General features: G+C 47.0%; 1 pseudogene; it reads left to right on the forward strand.

Moving 5' to 3' along the window:
• The first annotated feature begins 647 nt into the window (after positions 1-647).
• On the forward strand, positions 648-10,361 carry LOC147116252 (tapasin-related protein-like; annotated as a pseudogene).
• Positions 10,362-20,678: the final 10,317 nt, after the last annotated feature.

Below are 20,678 nucleotides of genomic sequence, written 5' to 3' on the forward strand. Positions count from 1 at the left end.
AACTGCAAACATGTCTTCCAGCAGGCCCTTCCTCATTTCTGCTCTCTGAAACAATTGAATTCAAGAATTCTTCCTTCTGAAGACCTCCATACCTTCCACAGTCTTTGCTTCCTTCGATTATCGTCAGGATTTCAAAAGCTCTGAGTGCCATTACTAATCACTGCCTCCTGATTTAACTTGTTTTACATCTTACAATTTTCAACCTCAAGGGTGACCATGCCCGTACAACTTGGTTTCTAAATTTAAATGAAGCTGAAATGCTGCATGTATGTGGCATTGTGTTTGGAACATTACGGCCCTTTCTATCACCACTGCAGAGGCTCATAAAACACATCAAATTACATTGGCCAGCTCAATTGCTCTGATGAATTATTTTCTCAAGTAGAACTTATTATAAAACTTAAAGATATTTTTCAAAAGATACACGGGTCTGAGGTTGACTTGAAATAACTTTGGGTGGTGTGATGGAGCTCTAATCTACATGAAGCACAAACCTTCATTTCACTGCTGTTGGCACCACGGTGACAGGCGTGTAGTCTCACACGTCACTGTCTCATAATTCACATCAGGTTATGCACAGAGTTATTTCCCCAAACTATTAGAGCTTCGTGTTTGTTGTCTTCGAACGGCCAGCATCAATCACTGAAATGTCTATGAGAGCTGTACTTCGGAGCATACAGTTCATGGGGATTATTTTCAGAGGTATTTTCTTTAGTTCGCTCTTTGTCTTTATGTTTCTCTCTCTCCCTCTCTCTCGCTGAATCTCTCTCCGTGTTTTTTATAACTGAAATAAATGTTCATTTTTTAATAGTTGCTGCCGATACTCTGTTTAAAGTAACCCAAGCCCCTGAAAATACCAACTCGATCGCTGGTATAAACATTGTCTTCAATTGCACATTTCCTATTTTGCAAGTCGATTCAGTTGTGAATATTTATTGGTGGAAACTTGGCGAAAATGAATTGATAAAACCAGGCCCAGACACCAGCAAACGATTTCTTACTAAGAAAGGAAGAGCCTCCTTCCAGCTCCGGAATATCAGTTTCCAGGACTCTGGAGTTTATCACTGCGGAGTGATACATTAGGGAAACAGGAAAGCAAATGCAAGCGGATCAAAGCTTGTCGTCAGTGGTAAGAACATTATAAAGAGCGGATCGGCGGTATAGTCCCACAGTTATTCAAAATAAATAATGAAGTATGGCATTTCCCACTATCTCTCGTGTTGCTTTAAAATTTACATTAGAAATCAAATGCTTCAATTATAGAGATTCTAGTTATAAAATACAACACGCGTAGATTTGTGTGTTGTTTTTTAAACCATCGTGATCGTTTTATTAATAATTAGTTCTGTTATTTCATGCTTGTTAGCTTGCGCAGGAAGCGTTGTCATGCCATAAAGGTGCGAATACAAATTGTGATAACTTGAAAGGTTTTCAGTATAAATAACGTTTTGAGTAGCCTTATGTGAATATATCCTGAACAGTTTAAAACTGCAGTTAGATGACCATCTAATATATCACACTAAGCGTGTTGTTATCGAGTATAAATTCTAATTTCAATTATAACATGTACACGGAAGTTAATCCGTGATTATTTTTGAATGTTGTGTCCCCGCTCTTGCTGCGATAAACAAGAAAAAACTTGTACTTATGTAGCGCATTTGGTGTCCCAAAGCGTTTTACAATATAGCTGAAATGCTTTTGAAATGGAGTCACTGTTTTAATGTAGGAAAAGGTGGCAGCCAATGTGCACACAGAAATGTCCGACAAAGGGATAATGACTAGATAATTAATTATGGTACTTGAGGGATAAATATTGGCCAGGACACCGGAACAATTTCCATGCATATCTTCGAATAGTGCCGTGGGATATTTTATGTTCACCTGAGAAGGCAGAGGGGCCGAAGTTTAATATCTTATCCAAAAATCCCTTCGACACTGCAGCACTCCCATCATAATGCACTGAAGGGTCAGCCTTGATTATGTACTGAACTCTCTGGAGTAGAGCTTAGAACTCAGGAAGTTCTTACTAGGAGGCAAAAGTGCTACCACTGAGCCACGGCTGACATTGTGTTCTCTAGGACTGAGAGATCAGAGTCTCGGAAGGCTGGCTGTATTTCCTAATCTTCAGTCAAAAGCTTCTCTCAGCCTCTGGTCGACGAACCAAAGAATTTTTATCTCCTCAAATCCCTTCAAAAATGAATATGTCATCGATAAAGAATGTTTTAAATGTGTCCCAGTGTTGTGCAAACTCCATTCACCACAGTTCTTACTTTCCAGGTATAAATGTATCTCTCACGCCGAAGTAACCCGAACAGTGGAAGGTTCGCCTTCAGTTAATATCTCCGATTGTGATGCTGTACGTTTATTGTAAACCATACAAGTAATACGAATAAAAAACCTCGTGGCTGGAAATAGGATTCATTTCGTGGTCGGAGTTAATTGTGAAAATATCCGTCTAAGATGCTATGCCGCCACTGTTTATTTCGCGGGTTACCTCAATAACAAGACGGGCGATGGGTGTGTGGCTGCGCTTCCTCTGCTCACTGTAGGTAGTGACAATGAGTGAGTGCATTCTGAAGGTTTCATTGGGTCGGGAATAGTAGGCATAGAAGGCCTTCACAAACGCATCTTCTATTCGCTACAGAGACCAGGGAACTGCTTCACCAACGCGTTGAAATTGTTCTCAATAACGAGGTAACACTGGAAAGTTAGGATAAGAGGTTTTATAGAGGGAGCTGTATAAATTGTGAACATAATGGGCAAACGAACCAGAAGCAACATGAGGGGAAAATACGAAGCGAGTTGTTATGATCTGGAATGCACTGCCTGAAAGGGTGGACGAAACAAATTCAATAGCAACCTTCAAAAGGGTATTGGTTAAATACTTGAAGGGGAACATTTGCAGGGTTATGCGGACAGAGCAGGGGAGTGGTATTAATTGGACAGCACTTCCAAAGAGACGGCTCAAGCACGATGGGCTGAGTAGTCTCCTTCTATGATTCTATAATCTACAGTAATTAAAATTTAATGTTTTCGCTAGACCATAAACAAAGGATTTATAGTTCTCTGACACTGTTGTAGCCGATCTGAAGTCGTAGCTATTCGATTTCAGAAATTCCAGAATAGACCAGATATTTAACTTTCTTCTTCGACCTGTCACCAGCTCCTCCAACTCCCCTGAGGATGTTTTCCAACCCATCTGAAATTAATGTATTCGGTTCTTTGGCTCGCGTGTGTGAAATGGCTTCATTTTACCCAGAGGGACTGGCTGTCACTTGGTACAAAAATAATCGACGCATTGAAACCGGAATACATACTACTAAACAGCTCAGCAGAGGCTGGATATATGAAGCTTCCAGCTATTTTGAAGAGGCAGAGCCTGTCCAGGGAGGGACTGTTTACATCTGTCTGGTTTCTCACGTGACCCTCCAGTTTCCAGCCATGGCAATTTACTCGGTTCCAAATTCTAACTCAGGTAAGATGTCACTTTGCTTACAAAACAAACGTCTGAGAGTAATCTGTGAGTGGTTTATTGCCACACAGGGGAAGATTTCCTTATTTGATTGTTGAAAGGGAAACGTGTAAGAAATTTAGTTACAAATAGCGAACAGTGGAAATTATCCACCACATGATATTTTTGTAAAATCCCATCAATATTAAAAATATTACAATGTAATGTTGATTTCCAGAGCACTTAGTTTTCCAGTTTTTGAACTACAACATTCTCCGGAATGGTTGCAATGGGGCGGAAGTGTCAACTTCGGTGGGGCGTAAAACTGGCGGGAAAGGATCGTCCACGTTATACACACCTCCAAATTTTCCTTTCCATTTGTTTTTATACGCCTGCTGAAGTTGAAAGTTCTCCCAATGCACGTGCACCCCTTCAATTCAGTAAATATTGCAACCCGGAAAACAGTTCCCACATAGTGACGAGGGCAATTGGTAATTGAATTAATTAACTACTTAAAACTAAAAATTAAGTTTTATTCTTATCAATGGAAAATATTCTTGTCCCGCAGAGTGAAAAACAGATACAGAAACTAAAGTTCGATCAGCCTTCCAGAGCCATAAAATAAATAGGGGATGAAATTGTTCAGCGATAGCGCAAAATGGCCGATCGTGAATCAGCAGCCGGTTTTGCAATCCTCGCGCGATTTTCTGTTCTATTAACCCGTTTCCCGCCGGGCGATAATGTCTCCCACCCGTTTCGTTTAGTTTTAAATAGCGATAAAACAACTTCCATCAGTTAACAATTTGATTACCCATGCTCAACTGCTGTAAACAATTGTTCAAATATCAGATTCCATTTAGGGCTCTGACTGCCGGCGGCATCCTCAACAATGCACAGCTCCATATGTGAATGTTATTTTAATCTCGCAGGTAGTGACAGTGCTTCGCCCTCGCCTTATTTACGGATCTTTGGATGTGCTGGCTTTGCATTGACGTTTCTGGTGCTGTTGGTTATCATTGGAATGTCGTTCAGATTCAGTAACTGCAACGGTAAGTTATCACCAGATTGTTTAATTTAAATACAAATTACAACGAACAGAAAGGGCTAGTCAGCATGGAGAGAGGATTGTTCCACGTTATAATTTACTGGTCAGAAGTTTTGTTGGCGCGGGAATAAAGCTCAGTTTGGTTGTTGAATTTTGAAATCGGTCTGTGGTCCTGAATTGCAGCATTTATCTTAGAATGGTATGAACATGAAGATGGATTATAGTCCCGCTGCGCTACCACCCCACCCCGATCCGAAAATCGTCACTCTGATCTCCACATGTTTAAATATACTAGGGGATGAACATATCTGAAATTCTTCTCCCTATTTAGGCAGAAGTGTCAGACTGTTTGGGCTAGATTTTCAGTCGCTTGCGCCAGCAGTTAGCGCCTTAAGAGAAGTGATTTCCGGGCGCTATGCGTGTAGCGCCCGGGCGCAGCGCAGTTTGTGCCCCGCCCCAAATTAAGTTGCCCGTTAGCGCCGGCGCAAAGTTTAGCGCCCGCCCGGATGTGCGCGCAGAAAATGACGTCACATCCTCGTGCAATGCCCTTTGGCCGCCCCGATTCCAAACTTCAGTCGGACCGCCCCATTGTGCGGCGGGCGGCCGGAGCGTTTGGAAAAAGGAACGCAACACAACCAGCGCGGGCCCCGGGGGGCGCTAATTAAAGGGAACGTCCTCTCCAGTATAAAGGCCAGCCTTTTTTCAGAAAACAGTCTTGTGCAATGCATTTCTGGAGACACAACAAGGAGGATAGCTAACTGGTTTCAAGCAGCAAGAGCCAGGTATTTTTGGACTCAGGCCATAGCGCTGCAAGTGGCCATTTGGAAATTAGACTGTTTGCCAGGATTTGATGGGGCCTGCATGGGGTGCCAACGCGGAGCTGCAGCGCCATGTCCGTAGGGCTCGCAGACGCATTGTGAGAGGGGCAGCCCTGGCTAGAGGCAGAGGGGGCTACAGGCGTCGGCCACGTAGGCCTTACCCAGTCAGGCTATACCGCCAGCAGCGCTCCTACCTAAACATGAGTGCCGCGCGATGTGTTAAAAGGCTCCGATTCCGAAAGGAGGTGATTGCAAAGATCTGCCACCTGCTTCGCCGAGATCTGCAGCCAAAGCTCAGGTGCAGGACGTCTCTGTCGGTGGAAGTGAAGGTGACGGTGGCATTGAACTTCTATGCCACCGGCTCCTTCCAATACGCTGCTGGGGACATAGCAAACATCTCCCAGTATGGCGCGCATCACTGCATCCGCCAGGTGACCGAAGCACTGTTCAGAAGGAGAAGCCAATTCATCTCCTTCCCCATGGCCCTTGAGAGCCAGCATCAGCGCGCATTGGGATTTGCCAGACTCGGGGAATTCCCCTTGGTGCAGGGCGCCATTGACTGTACGCATGTGGCTTTGCGGGCCCCTCTGGAGCATGGCGAGCAGTATCACAGCAGGAAGGGCTACCATTCTCTGAATGTGCAGCTGGTATGTGACCACAAGCAGCGCATCATGGCAGTCAATGCCAGCTTCCCAGGCAGCAGCCACGATGCCTTTATCCTGCGGCAGAGTACTGTGCATGACATGTTCCAGGCACAGCCTCCCCCAAGAGGATGGCTCATCGGGGACAAAGGCTATCCTTTGTGCACCTGGCTCATGACCCCGCTCCGCGTGCCCAGGACCGCTGCTGAAGAGGCCTACAACGAGAGCCATCAAACCACCTGCAACATCATCGAGCTAACTATTGGGGTCCTCAAGCAGCGGTTCCGCTGCCTTGATCGCTCCGGAGGAGCTCTCCAGTATTCGCCGGACCGGGTCTCCCAATTTGTGGTGGTTTGCTGCATGCTACACAACCTGGCTATCCGCAGGACTCAGGCACTGCCACCTGACGTTGGACCTGCACCTCAGGAGGTGGAGCAGGAGTAGCATGAGGAGGAGGAGGAGCAGGAGTACGTTCCCAGGAGGGAGCGACCAGGGCCAAGGGCTGCACGACGCCACCTTATTACACGGTACTTCTAAGCCCCCTGTCAGGGAATGGCCAGGGGCCATGAGGGAAGATGAATGCAGCCGCTCCGCAAGCCCTCAGCCGGCGAAGCCAACAAACACTAAGAAGAACAACCATGGAGACTGCATGAATAAAGATAATTTTTTATTGCACAAAAATGAAAAGCCCTTCCCACATGAATCCCCAAAAACAATAAACGGGCCCCACAAAAAGCCCAACAAACGACTCACTCCCACAAACTGGGGAGGAGTCACTCCACCTTTCTTCAAACCGGGCCTCAACGTCGGCCTAACGCAAAAAATAAGCCCTCCAACAACACAACCATGGGCAAAATAAAGATGGCCACCGCCATATTAAAGGAAAGCTGCCCACACCCTCTACTGAGTGGCCCGCGAGGGCGAGACCTTGGCCAGCCTTTTGCCTCCCCTGCCCGGCCTGCTGCTCCTTCGCAAGCTCTGCCCAGTGGCTGCTGCGAGGCTGGGGGAAGGTGCCTGAGGCTCAGATGCCCTTCCGCCAGATGCCGCTGGGGGGCGGCCTACACGGCGTTTGGGCCTCGAGGGGCCGTCTGCTGAGTGGCGCACCTGAGCCTGGCCACCATCAGCTGCAGCCGCTTGCCCTTGACGCCCCAGTGGGGGAATGGCGGCGACGGATGGCGCAATGTGGGCCAGCTGGCATCTGGGATGCGCTGGCTGGTGCTGTGGCACGGTGGCACTCGGCCGGGCCCGCACTGCAGGATCCGCAGCAATCAGCTGAGGGGCGGCTTGCTGGGATGGTCCAGCGTGGCGGCTGCCCTGGCGATGCCTGCCTGAGACAGCGCGTGTGGCAGCAGTGAGTGCCCCTGTGGTCCTGGTGTGTGCACGCATCACAGCCGCCAGGGTCTTGACGGCATCAGTCAGCATGCGGCCACTTGCGGCAGTTGCTGCCCCGAACTCGCGCACACTGGTCGCCAGTGACTCGATGGCCTCAGGCATGCGCCCCACCATGCTCATGAGCTCCGTGTGGCGCCGGTCCGAGTCCTCGGCCATCTTATCCAGCTTCCGCACCTCCTCCGAAGTGAAGGTGTCCGGACTGGAGTCGCGACTCTCCCGCTGGGGAGGAGGGGGCCGAACTAGGGGACCCTTGCCGCGTTGGTGGCGGCGAGTGTGCCGAGCAGCAGCACTCCCCTCTGATCCTTCCCCCCTTTGGGGGGAAGGCCGTGGGCCACGCGCACGGCTGCTGGGTGGCTGGACGCCACTGGTCCCAGAAGCTGCATTGCCCTGCGACAGTTCCTCCAGGCACTCGTCCAGTGAGGAGGTGTCAAGCATTTCCTCCTCTCCTGCAGGATGTGACTGTTCCCCCGATGGTCCGGCTTGCTCCTCCTCCTCCTCCTGGTCGGAGGTGCTGTCACTGGCAGCTTCAGGGTCCTGGTCGTCACCAGCTGAAAGCAGGAATGCACAAGAGTAGCTTCAGAGTGAGGAGACGGCGTCAGCGAGGAAGTTAGGACTGGTGGCATTCAGCGCATTGGTGGGACAGTGGCAAAGGAGGTAGCTCGGATGGGCCAGTGCGACGTGAGAGGGCCAAAAGGCGAGATCCTTACCATTGCCGGGCAGTGGAGGGTCGGATACACCGCACGCTGTGGGGACAATCACACGGGCTCCCATGAGCACACACACGCGCTCCTCCAGCCGAGTGAGCTTCTGCAGCTTGGCGCGGCCACCCCTGGCACGGGCCTGGCGATGAAACGCTACTTTAGCCTGCAAGAGAAAGGACGGGCTGTAAGTGCGCAGTGAAGCCCTGATGTAGTGTGCACTGCCTCCCATGGTGGAATAGCTTGGACAGAGTGAAGCCCTGATGTAGAGTGCACTGCCTCCCATGGTGGAATAGCTTGGACAGAGTGAAGCCCTGATGTAGAGTGCACTGCCTCCCATGGTGGAATAGCTTGGACAGAGTGAAGCCCTGATGTAGAGTGCACTGCCTCCCATGGTGGAATAGCTTGGACAGAGTGAAGCCCTGATGTAGAGTGCACTTCCTCCTGTGGTGGAATAGCTTGGACAGAGTGAAGCCCTGATGTAGTGTGCACTGCCTCCCATGGTGGAATAGCTTGGACAGACTGAAGCCCTGATGTAGTGTGCACTGCCTCCCATGGTGGAATAGCTTGGCCAAAGTGTAGAGTGCCGAATGGCCATTTGATGCTCATGACTGTCCCAATGCTGCTGGCTGAGGGCTGGCCAATAGGACTTTCAGCTCCCTTTGCCCATCATGTCAGGTGTACATGCAAGAATGAGGAGGAGACTGGAAAGGCTACTCACCTTCACAATCCTGGTCAGATCATTGTATTTTTTACGACATTGTTTGTGGGTCCTGGGGGCATCGCCGGTGAACGTCACCCTCTGGGCGATCTGCTTCCAGGCTTTGGTGTAGTCATGATGGGTTGGATTCCTCCCACTCTCTGGAAACAAGATCTTGCACCTCACCTCCAGAGCTGTGACCATTATGTCCAGATCACCCTCTGAGAAGCGCAGGGCACGCTGACGGGCCTTCTCTGGCGTTGCCATGACTCCCTGGGGCTGAGCAGCAGTGTTGAGGCCTCTTTGCAAGGCTGCAGTGTGCAGGGCGTGGCAGCAGACCAATTCGTCCCTTCCCCCTTTAACAGCTGGTCGGCACCACAGGGTCTGCTGTCAGTGCAAAAATGACCGCACCCGCGCTGCGCCCCGCCTGGGCGCTATCCCTCTGGACCGCCGGCTTAGCGCCTAAAGGTAGGAGTGGAACGCCTCTTTTAGCGCTCCACCACTCTCTTAGGGTGAAGCCACTGAATTTCCGGCAACGGGGCGCTACTTCGGGCGGGCGCTAAGGTTAGCACCCCAAAACTGTCTATACTGAAAATCTAGCCCTTTATTTTTTGTTGAAAGCAATTTCGCATCCGTATTGGTCAACTAGCATCCCACGGCGAAAATCCAGGTTGCGGGATGTTATGATTTTTTTCGACTTTGCCCTCACTGTAAATTGCCATTCGCCATACTCGCTGAATCATATCGTGCATCGTTCACAATGAATTTTTGAATTTTGTATTTTACTAGGCAGAGTGACAAATGATGAAGCAATCAATTGTGACAAGGCTGTAAGTTTGTAACATTCATCCGATTGATATTTTAAGTGTAATGTGATAATTGTGTGTTGAGCTGAGAACATTTCAAATCTATTTCAGACTAGGGTAACTCGTTTCTCCACTTTTCCAGTTGATTTAAATCAGACTGGGACATCGAAACCTGTCAGCATGTAATACCCCCAAGTGAAAGTTGGCGCAGAGTTCGTACCGAAATCCATTCTCTAGGCACTAAGTGCAATCAGTCTGTTCAGGTCCAGCAGTAGCGTTCTTTTTTGTTAGGTACAATACCATGGTCAGGGGACACTCCCAGTGTATGCCAACTGCGTGGCAGGGTCTAGTGACCGGTTATCAAGGGAGGAAATTTGAGTGAGGCCCCGGGCCGTAGGGTTCTGAAAGCAGCAGGCAGCAGGCTCCCAAGCTCGGAGAATGGTTTAGTAACTTCGAAAAAGTTTACAACTTCACTTTTAGCGTTATGTTTGTTTTGATGCTACGTCTTTTCCGGCCATCTAGTCGGAGGAGAGCCGGCAGACATGGCACAAATCTAACACCATTTTCATGCGGCATCCCTGCATCTAGATATTGAAAATTCTTCATTTTGGAAATGTGAGGGAGACCTGGAGCTCCCTCTCCCTCATAATTCCATCAACAGGTCGGGCTGCTGCTACTGCTGTCACTAGATCCCGGCGCAAAGTAATGGGGATGAGGCCCTGTGTAATTGGTAATGTCCCTATTTTCCTGACAGATGCGCCCAAAGACTGGTCATTTCACCACGGCAAAAATCTGGAAAATGAAGCATAACCAAAATTCCCATCTTTGGGTGTTTTACTTTCAAACACTGACAGCCTTTCTTCTGAGATTGTTGATGTAATGTTTCAATTAGCCACAGTTCCAGACCAGCAACCAATTTCTGCCCACCCCTCCAGGACAAGTTTCCCACTGCAGTTGGAGACCCAGCTTGGAGCCCTGCAAGGAAATTTTAAGAGGTTGGCCACAAAGATTTCCTGGAGCCAATGGCACAACAGTGAACGGCCACAAACAACCCTGCACCAAATTAACATGTTTGTGTTGTTATTATGCATCATGTAAATGAGAGTTTTAAATTTATGCCCCAGGCTTTGGGTACTCAAAGTCGGTTGAGGCTGCGTCTTTGAGGCGGATGTACCACTTCAGAGATTAAAGGGGGAAATTCAGTACATTAGCGCCTTCCGTTAACGGCAGCAGATGGCGCTAATGGGATGCTAGAGCACTTTTACTGGCACGTGGCAAATTCCAGTGCCACACGCAAAACCACCCCCCTCCCCTGCAGCACTGCTGCTAAAAGTTTGCCGGAAACCTCAATGCTAGGTGGATTGTGACGTCAGTGAGTGTTCAATGCTCACTGACTTTCCAATCTGCAAAATTGATTGTTGCCACCTACCTTAGCACCTGGAGGATGCAGCGCTGGGGAGAGCTGGTGTGAAGCACCAGGAAGCTGGCTCCAGGGATGTTATTTAAAGCAACCATCAGTAATGAGTCCCAGCTGTAGGTTAGTGGAGTTTCAGTGTTTTCTTGTCAGTTTCACACAGTGCAACAGCATTATTCTGTGATTTCAAGGTTATTTAGTATAAGGAGTGTTGTGGCAAATAAAAAGTAGGTACATTGAATGTTAAAAAAATAAAACTGCTCCAATTGGTTACATTAATGCGGCTGTAATCGCAGTCGAACTCACCCACCAGGATCTATGGTGGAGGGAGCAGAGGCAGCGAGAAAGTCTGCAACATGTGGCCAGAGGGAAAAGGAGGGCCATCAAACCTCAAAACAGAATGCCTATCTGTCTGAGGGTATTCCGAGAGCACTTCCCCTAGCTCCAATTAAGTGAATCCTCAATAGAGTCATAGAGTGATAGAGTTATACAGCAAAAAAAAGAGGCCCGTCGGCCCACTGTGTCCATGACGGCCATCAAGCCTTGTCTATTCTAAGCCCATTTTCCAGCTCTTGGTCCATCGCCTTGTATGCTATGGCATTTCAAGTGCTCATCTAAATGCTTCTTGAATGTTGTGAGGGCTACTGCCTCTACCACCATTTCAGGCAGTGAGTTCCAGATTCCAACCACCCTTTGGGTGAAAACGTTTTTCCTCAAATCCCCGCTAAACCTCCTGCCCCTTACCTTGAAACTATGCCCCCTGGTTATTGACCACTCTACTAAGGGGAAAAGTTCCTTTCTATCGATCCTATCTATGCCCCTCATAATTTTGTACACCTCAATCAGGTCCCCCCTCAGCCTTCGCTGCTCTAGGGAAAACAACCCCAGCCTGTCCAGTCTCTCTTCATAGCTGAAGCGCTCCAGCCCAGGTAACATCCTGGTGAATCTCCTCTGCACCCTCTCCAATGCAATCACATCCTTTCTATAGTTTGGCGACCAGAACTGCACACAGTATTCCGGCTGTGGCCTAACTAGCGTTTTGTACAGCTCCATCAAAGCTTCCCTGCTCTTATATTCGAAGCCTCAGCTAATGAAGGCAAGTATCCCATATGGCTTTTTAACCACCTTATCTACCTGTCCTGCTGCCTTCAGGGGTCTACGTACATGCACATCAAAGTCCCTCTGATCCTCTGTCCTTCCTAGGGTCCTACCATTCATTGTGTATTCCCTTGCCTGGTTTGTCCTCCCAAAATGCATTACCTCACACTTTTCAGGGTTAAATTCCATTTGCTATTGTTCTGCCCATCTGAGCAAACCATGTATATCGTCCTGTAGCCTGAGGCTACTCTCCTCGCTATTTATCACTCCACCAATTTCCGTGTCATCTGCGAACTTACTGATCATACCTCCTATATTCATATCTAAATCATCAATGTACACTACAAACAGCAAGGGACCCAGCAGCGATCCCTGTGGACACAGGCTTCCAGTCACAAAAACAACCTTCGACCATAACCCTCTGCCTCCTGCCAGTAAGTCAATTTTGGATCCAATGTGCCAAATTGCCCTGGATTAATTGGGCTCTTACCTTCTTGACCAGTCTCCCTTGCGGGACTTTGTCAAAAGCCTTACTGAAGTCCATGTAGACTGCATCAACTGCACTACCCTCATCTACACACCTAGTCACCCCCTCGAAAAAGTCTATCAAATTGTTTAGACATGATCTCCCCCTCACAAAGCCATGCTGACTATCCTTGATTAATCCTTGCCTCTTCAAGTGGAGACTAATTCTGTCCCTCAGAATTTTCGCCAATAATTTCCCTACCACTGATGTTAGGTTCACTGGCCTCTAATTCCCTGGTTTATCCCTATTACCTTTCTTGAATAATGATACTACATTAGCTGTCCTCTAGGCCTCTGGCACCTGCCCTGTGGCCAGAGATATTCTGAAAATTTGTGTCAGAGCCCCTGCAATCTCCTCCCTTGCCTCACAGTGCAGCCTGGGATACATCTCATCTGGGCCTTGGGATTCATCCACTTTTAAGCCCACTAAAACCGCGAGTAACTCCTCCCTCGCAATACTAATTTGTTCAAGTATATCACAAACCTCCTGCCTGATTTCTATGCTTACATAGTCCTTCTCCATAGTGAACACAGATGCAAAGTATTCATTTAAATCCTCACCTACATCTTCCACATCTACACACAGATTGCCACTTTGGTTCCTAATGGGTCCTACTCTTTCCCTGGTTATCCTCTTGCCCTTAATATATTTATAAAAGATCTTGGGATTTTCCTTTATTTTGCCCACCAGTGTCTTTTCATGCCCCCTCTTCGCTCTCCTAATTTCTTTTTTAAATATCCCCCTGCAATTTCTATACTCCTCAAGGCCTTCCACTGTTTTTAGTACTTTGTATCTGCCAAAAGCCTCCCTTTTTTTCCTAATCCGTTCTTCTATATCCCTTGACATCCAGGGTTCCCTGGACTTGTTGGTCCCATCCTTGACCTTTACGGGAACATGTTGGCACTGTACTCTCTCTATTTCCTTTCTGATTGACTCCCACTACTCTGATGTGAATTGTCCTACAAGTAGCTGATCCCAGTCCACTTTGGCCAGATCCTGCATTATCATATTAAAATCGGCCATCCACAATTTAGAATCTTTATTTCCGGGCCATCTTTGCCCTTTTACATGATTACCTTAAATCTCACCGAATTATGGTCACTGTCAACAAAATGCTCTCCTACTGACACTTCTACCACTTGCCCGGCTACATCCCCTAGAATTAGGTCCAGTACCGCCCCCTCTCTTACATAGAAACATAGAAGATAGGAGCAGGAGTAGGCCATTCGGCCCCATTCAATGAGATCATGGCTGATCAGCCAAATTCAGTACCCTGTCCCTGCCTTCTCCCCATATCCCTTGATCCCTTTAGCCTTAAGAAATATATCTAACTCCTTGAATATATTTAATGAATTGGCCTCAACTGCATTCTGTGGTAGAGAATTCCACAGGTTCACCACTCTGTCAATGCCTGTTATGTTGGCAGCAGCCACAATGACTTCATGCTGCACCAGCATTGTTACTGCCACCACATCAAGCTCATGGCTGGCTGGTTGGAGACAAGGGCTAACCGCTCTCCACTGGGCTCATAATCCCTCTCTACAACCCCAACACTCCTACTCAGCACTCACATAATAAGACCTATGCTGCCACCAGGAACATAATCGAGCAGACCATCGGAGGGCTCAAGCAACAATTCCACAGTCATGACCACTCGGCAGGAATCCTACAGTAAACTCGGCTGAGCGGGTGTTCCATCACGAGGGCCCAGCCTTTGCCACCAGGGATTGCGAGACCACCTCAGGAGGAGGAAGAGGAAGAGGAGGAGGAAGATCAGGATGAGGAGGAAGAGGAAGCCCAGGAGAAGGAGTAACAGGAGAGAGGGAGGAGGCAACCAATCAATCAGCCTTCTGGATGGGTGGTTCATGACCACCATATCAGACTGTGAATTAATTTAACAACAAATCCCCATTGTTCAGCACATCCCTAGCATTCCATCTCTGTTGCAGGCCATATCACAGCGCAAACCTGAAATGAGAGACAACACAAAAGAATCGAAACTGATTGAATACATTTATCAATAATCAGTAAACACGTATTTACAACAAAATATTGAATTTCCGATTGGAGGCTTCCTGCGGGCGGATGCTCCAATCGGAATAAAATCTACGAATCTACCCGCTGGTTCCATAGATCCCAAGGCTTTCGATCCTGGGCCACTCATGTTGGAAATGCGCAGAGGCCCACGTATCCCAGGGGCACATGTGGTTTGCAAGATCATGTTGGCCAGGTGAACCAATCAAATAAGGGAAACCCCCTTCATAGTTTTGACCAGTCTGTAGGGATAGAATTGTCAAAAGTATGAATGGGTATCACATTTAAAAACACACTAAAGCATTAAATAAATTTAAAAATAACATTACATATTTAAAATTAATTAAAATTCCATTTAATTTAAAAAAAAAATTGAAAAAAAAGTAATGTTTTTACGGGTCTAATAAAAATAAACTTACAATTGTGAAGAGTATTTTTAATTTTTAAATGAGTTATCAAATTTAATTTTCTTTTTTTCAAACACTCAAGCTGGTAAAACCAGGCCTTATGCCTGCTTTTACGAGGCGTAAGAATTCTGTGGCCATTCAGTTGGCAGAAGTTGTGCAAAAAGCGCAACACTCCACCCGCAGAGGCACTTTTCCTGGGCAGGCAGATCATCTGTCAAGAGAATTCTTGACAGATCGCAAGTGTCAGGTTTCAGCACATGCATGGGTGGCAGCAGTCTCGGCTGGCTGGATGACAGGCAGCGACAAGAGCAATGGTGACTGGCAGTGGTGGGAACAGGAATGCTGTCATCCTGAGAGAGGACAGTAGGTTCCTGCTCCACTGAACTACTGCTACTCCTCCTGGGCAACACCTCAGCAATCTTCTGGAGCAGATTGCTGGCCTGCTGAAACACCGTGGAAGCTCCGGTCGATGGTGGTAGACCCAGCCACGTTGGCAGCAGTCAGAGCTGGCGTGGCATCAAGCTGAGATCGAATGATAGCAGTCTGAGAAAGAAACAAAGGTTTGCATTTCTATCGCGACTTTCATGACCACCAGACATCTCAAAGTGTTTTACAGCCAATTTAGTACTTTTTGAAGAGTAGCCACTGTTGTAATGTAAGAAATGTGGCAGCCAATTTGTGCACAGCAAGGTTCCACAAACAGCAACGTGATAATGACCAGATAATCTCTTTTTAGTGATGTTGATTGAGGGATAAATATTGGCCAGGACTCCAGGGATAATTGGCCTGCTCCTCTACAAAAGAGTGCAGTGCAAACTTTCACACCCACCTGAGAGAGCAGAGGGGGGGGGCAAGGTTAAATGTCTCATCTGAAAGACAACACCTCTGACAGTGCAGCACTACCTCAGTACTCTACTGAAGTGTCAGCCGAGATTTTTACGCTCAAGTCCCACCCATAACCTTCTGACTCACAGTCAAGAGTGCCAACCACTGAGTGACAGGTAGCAATTTCATTGGATGCCACCAAGCATAGACTGCATTACAGCACGAACACGTAGCGTCACCTCTGGCTGTGCTGCAGTGGAAGCTGCCAGATCATGCAGCACAGATGGCATCAGGCCTGGGTCACCACGGTCACTCTGGGAATCCACCATCCTTTGCAGACTGGAAATGATGGGCTCCATGGTGTGCGCAGATCATTGTGCAAGCTGAAATCCTCTGCATTTTTTATCATTGCCAAGAGGCTCTCAGGCACCCTTGCCATTGCACCTATCATCTCCATGTGCCTCCCCATCGAGGTCCTCATCTGAGTCCTGTGCAGCAGAATTCGTCCTCTGGGGAGTTGAACTACGAGACACCCTTTCGCTCTGGCCTTGCTGCAGCCTGCTCATCCATGGTGCCTCACCCTGTAGAGATCCTGCTACTATGCTAGCCTCTAAAGAATGTGGAGTGCCAGTATCTGAGATGGTGCCCATGGATGAGACATGCAGTGACACGGTGTGTGCTTCCTCATAAGAACATAAAAATATAGGAGCAGGAATAGGCCACTTGGCCCCTCGAGCGTGCTCCACCATTCAATAACATTATTGTTGATCTTAGGCTCAAAGCCATTTCCCTGCCAGCTCCCCATAACCTTTCACTCCCTTATCTTGCAAAAATCTGTCTATCTCCATCTTAAATGTAATTAATGACCCAGCCTCCACAGCTCGCTGGGGCAGAGAATTCCACAGATTTACCACCATCTGAGAGAAGAAATTTCTCCTCATCTCAGTTTTAATAGGGCAACCTTTTATTCTAAAGCTGTGCCAACGCGTTCTAGATTTCCCCACGAGGGGAAACATCCTCTCTGCATCTATCTTGTCATGCCCCCTCGGTACCTTATATGTTTCAATATGATCACCTCTCATTCTTCTAAATGCCAATGAGTATAGGCCCAGCCAGCTCAACCTTTCCTCATAAGGCAAACCTCTCTTCTCTGGAATTAACCTAGTGAATCGTCTCTGAACTGCCTCCAAAGCAAATATATCCTTCCTTAAGTAAGGAGACCAAAACTGTATGCAGCTGTAGCAGGACTTCCCTGCTTTTATACTCCAAACTCTTTGAAGTAAAGGCCAACAACCATTTGCATTTTTGATTACTTGCTGTACCTGCATGCTAACTTTTTGTGTTTCATGCACAAGGAACCCCAGGTCCCACTCAACAGTAGCATTTTGTAATCTCTCTCCATTTAAATAATAATTTGCTTTTTTAATTTTCCTGCCAACGTGTATAACCTCGCACTTTCCCACATTATACTCCATCTGCCAAATGTTTGCCCACTCATGTAGCCTGTCTATATCCCTTTGCAGGTTCTTTGAGTCCTCTGCACAACTTGCTTTTCCACCCACCTCTATCATCTGCAAACTTGGCTACATTACACTTGCTCCCTTCATCCAAGTCATTAATGTAGATTGTAAATAGTTGAGGCCCCAGCACTGATCCCTGTGGCACCCCATTAGTTACCGTTTGCCAACCGGAAAATGACACCATTATTCTGACTCCCTGCTTTCTGTTAGTTAGCCGATTCTCTATCCGTGCTAATATATTATCCCCAATTCTGTGAGCTCTTATCTTATGCATTAACCTTTTATGTGACACCTTATTGAATGCCTTCTGGAAATCTAAATACACCACATCCACTGGTTTACCTTTCTCCACCCTATTCATTACCTCCTGAAGGAACACTAGCAAGTTTGTTAACATGATTTCCCTTTCACAAAACCATGCAGACTCTGCTTGACTGCATTATGATGTTCCAAATGCCCTGCTACTGCTTCCTTAATGAAGGACTCCAGCATTTTCCCAATGACAGCTGTTAGGCTAACTGGTCTATAGTTTCCTGCTTTCTGTCTCCCTCCTTTCTGAAATAGGGGTGTTACATTTGCAGTTTACCAATCCACTGGGACCTCTCCAGAGTCCAGGGAATTTTAGAATATTGCAACCAATGCATCCACTATCTCTGCAGCCTCACCCTGGGATGCAGACCATCTGGTCCAGGGGACTTGTCATATTTCAGTCCCATTATTTTACAAAGTACTATGTCCTTAGTGATAGTGATTGTCTTAGTTTCGCCTCCCCGTGGCCCCCTGATTATCCATTATTGAGATGTTGTTAGTGTCTTCTACCGTGAAGACAGATACACAATATTTGTTCAGACTCGCTGCCATTTCCTCATTCCCCATTATTAATTCCCCAGTCTCATCCTCTAAGGGACCAACATTTACATTAGCTACCCTTTACCTTTTTATATACCTGTAGAAGCTCTTACTATCTGTTTTAATGTTTCTTGTCACTTTACTCTCATAATTCATCTTCACTCTCATTATTTTTTTAGTCATCCTCTGCTGGCTTTTAAACATTTCCCAATGCTCTGGTCTCCCAGCAATCTTGGCAACCTTGTCTGCCTTCGTTTTCAATTTGATACCATCCTTTACTTCCTTAGTTAACCACAGATGATGCTCCCTTCTCTCAAAATCGTTCCTTCTCACTGGAATATATTTTTGTTGAGAGTTATGAAATATCTCCTTAAATGTCCGCCACTGCATTTCAAATGTCTTACCATTTAATTTATTTTTCCAGTCCTCTTTAGCCTGTTCTGCCCTCATGCCACTGTAATTGCCTTTGTTTATGATCAGGACACTGGTTTGAGATACAACTTTCTCAACCTCCAACTGAATTTGAAATTCAACCATGCTATGATCACTCTTTCCTAGAGGATCCTTTACTATGAGATCATTTATTAATTCTGTCTCATTACATAGTACCAGGTCCAAGATTGCCTGCCCCCTGATTGGTTCCATTACATACTGTTCTAGGAAACCATCCCAGATGCACGCTGTGAACTCCTCCTCAAGGCAACCATGGCCAATTTAATTTGTCCAATCAATATGGAAATTACGATCACCCATGTTTATTACCATACCTTTTTTACAGGCTTCCATTATTTGTTGATTTATACTCTGTCCAACAATATTGCTACTGTTTGGGAGCTTGTAGACTACGCCCACCAGAGACTTTTTCCCTTTATTATTATTTATCTCCACCCAAACCGATTCTACATCTTGATCTTCTGAGCCAATATCACTTCTCACCATTGCACTGATCCCATGCTTTACCAACAAAGTCACCCGACCTCCCTTTCCTTTCTGTCTATCATTCTGAATTGTCAAATACTGGAATATTCAGTCCCCAGCCCTGATCACCTTGCAACTACGTCTCATTAATTGCAGTCAGATCTATTTGTGCCATCAACACTTCTATCTTGTTACGAATGCTGCACGCATTCAGATATGGAACATTTAACTTTGTCTTTTTACCATCCCTCCTTGTTTTGGCCCCATTTTCTGTTGCACTCTTATTTTTAAACATTCTTTCCCTTCCTGTCACACCCTGGTTATTATTTCCCCCATCTCTATCCTGCTCTATTGCTTTCTCATTTCTCATTGACTTTTTAAGTTCCCACTCACTTTGATCCTCCCCCCCCCCACTATTTAGTTTAAAGCCCTCTCTACAGCCCTAGTTATTCGATTCGCCAGGACTCTAGCACCAACATGGTTCAAGTGAAGCCCGTCCAAGCAGAACAGCTCTCTCTTATCCCAGTACCAGTGCCCCACAAATCGAAGCCCATTTCTTCCACACCAGTTTTTGAGCCAGTCGTTCATTACTCTGATCTTATTTACCCTATTCAAATTCGCTCGTGGCTCAGGTAGTAATCCAGAGATTATCTTTGTGGTTCTGCTTTTTAATTTAGCACCTAACTGCTCATACGCTCTCAGCAGAACTTCATTCTTTGTCCTACCTATGTCATTGGTGCCTACGTGGACCATGACAACTGGAACTCCCCTTCCCACTCCAAGTTTCTCTCCAGCCCAGAGGAGATTTCCTTAACCCTGGCAGGCAACACAGCCTTCATCTCCCGCCTCGCTCTCTATGATGCACTGAGGAAAAGGCTGCTCAGTTGCTTGCTCATTGTCTGAAGGCATAAAGACACAAAAGTCATGTTAAGGTGAGGAGGGGGGTAAGGGAGAAATTAATGCATACAGCATGATTAGCAGGAAAGTGCAAAAGGCTTGTGAGGTGAGGTGGAAGTGAGATGTGAGAAGTAAGAGTAGGGATGAACATACTGTTGTTGTCCCCAAGGGGGTCAACATCGCCAGTGGCCATGGCACCCACCACCTGGTGCCCGATGAATTGAGCAAACTTTCCTCCAGCTCAGAAAGTGGTTGGGCATCAGGTTGTCCCCCACCTGTGCACTCCTGCCCCCTCCTGTTGTGAGCCACCTTGGCCTGCAGGAGAAAGGAAAGTGTGTGAGTGAGTGTGGAGCAATGTGTTTGGGTGATGTACCTGCCATAGTTGAATAGCTGTCATTGTGTGAAAGGTGTGAGATGTGGATGTGAGTGTTGGTAGGTAGAAATTGTTGATGGGTGAGGGCTCGGGTGTGGTGCTTTGGCCAGTGTGCGCCGACTGTGGCTCAGAGGGCTTTAAACTAAATAGTGCGGGGGAGGATCAAGATGAGCGGGATTTTAAAATGTCAAGGAGAAGTGAGAAAGCAATAGAGCAGGATAGAGATGGGGGAAATAATAACCAGAGTGTGACAGGAAGGCAAAGAA

This window comes from Somniosus microcephalus, chromosome 6 (genome assembly GCF_052327205.1).
Source record: "Somniosus microcephalus isolate GS21.2 chromosome 6, FLI_Smic_1.0, whole genome shotgun sequence".
Classification (NCBI taxonomy): domain Eukaryota; kingdom Metazoa; phylum Chordata; class Chondrichthyes; order Squaliformes; family Somniosidae; genus Somniosus; species Somniosus microcephalus.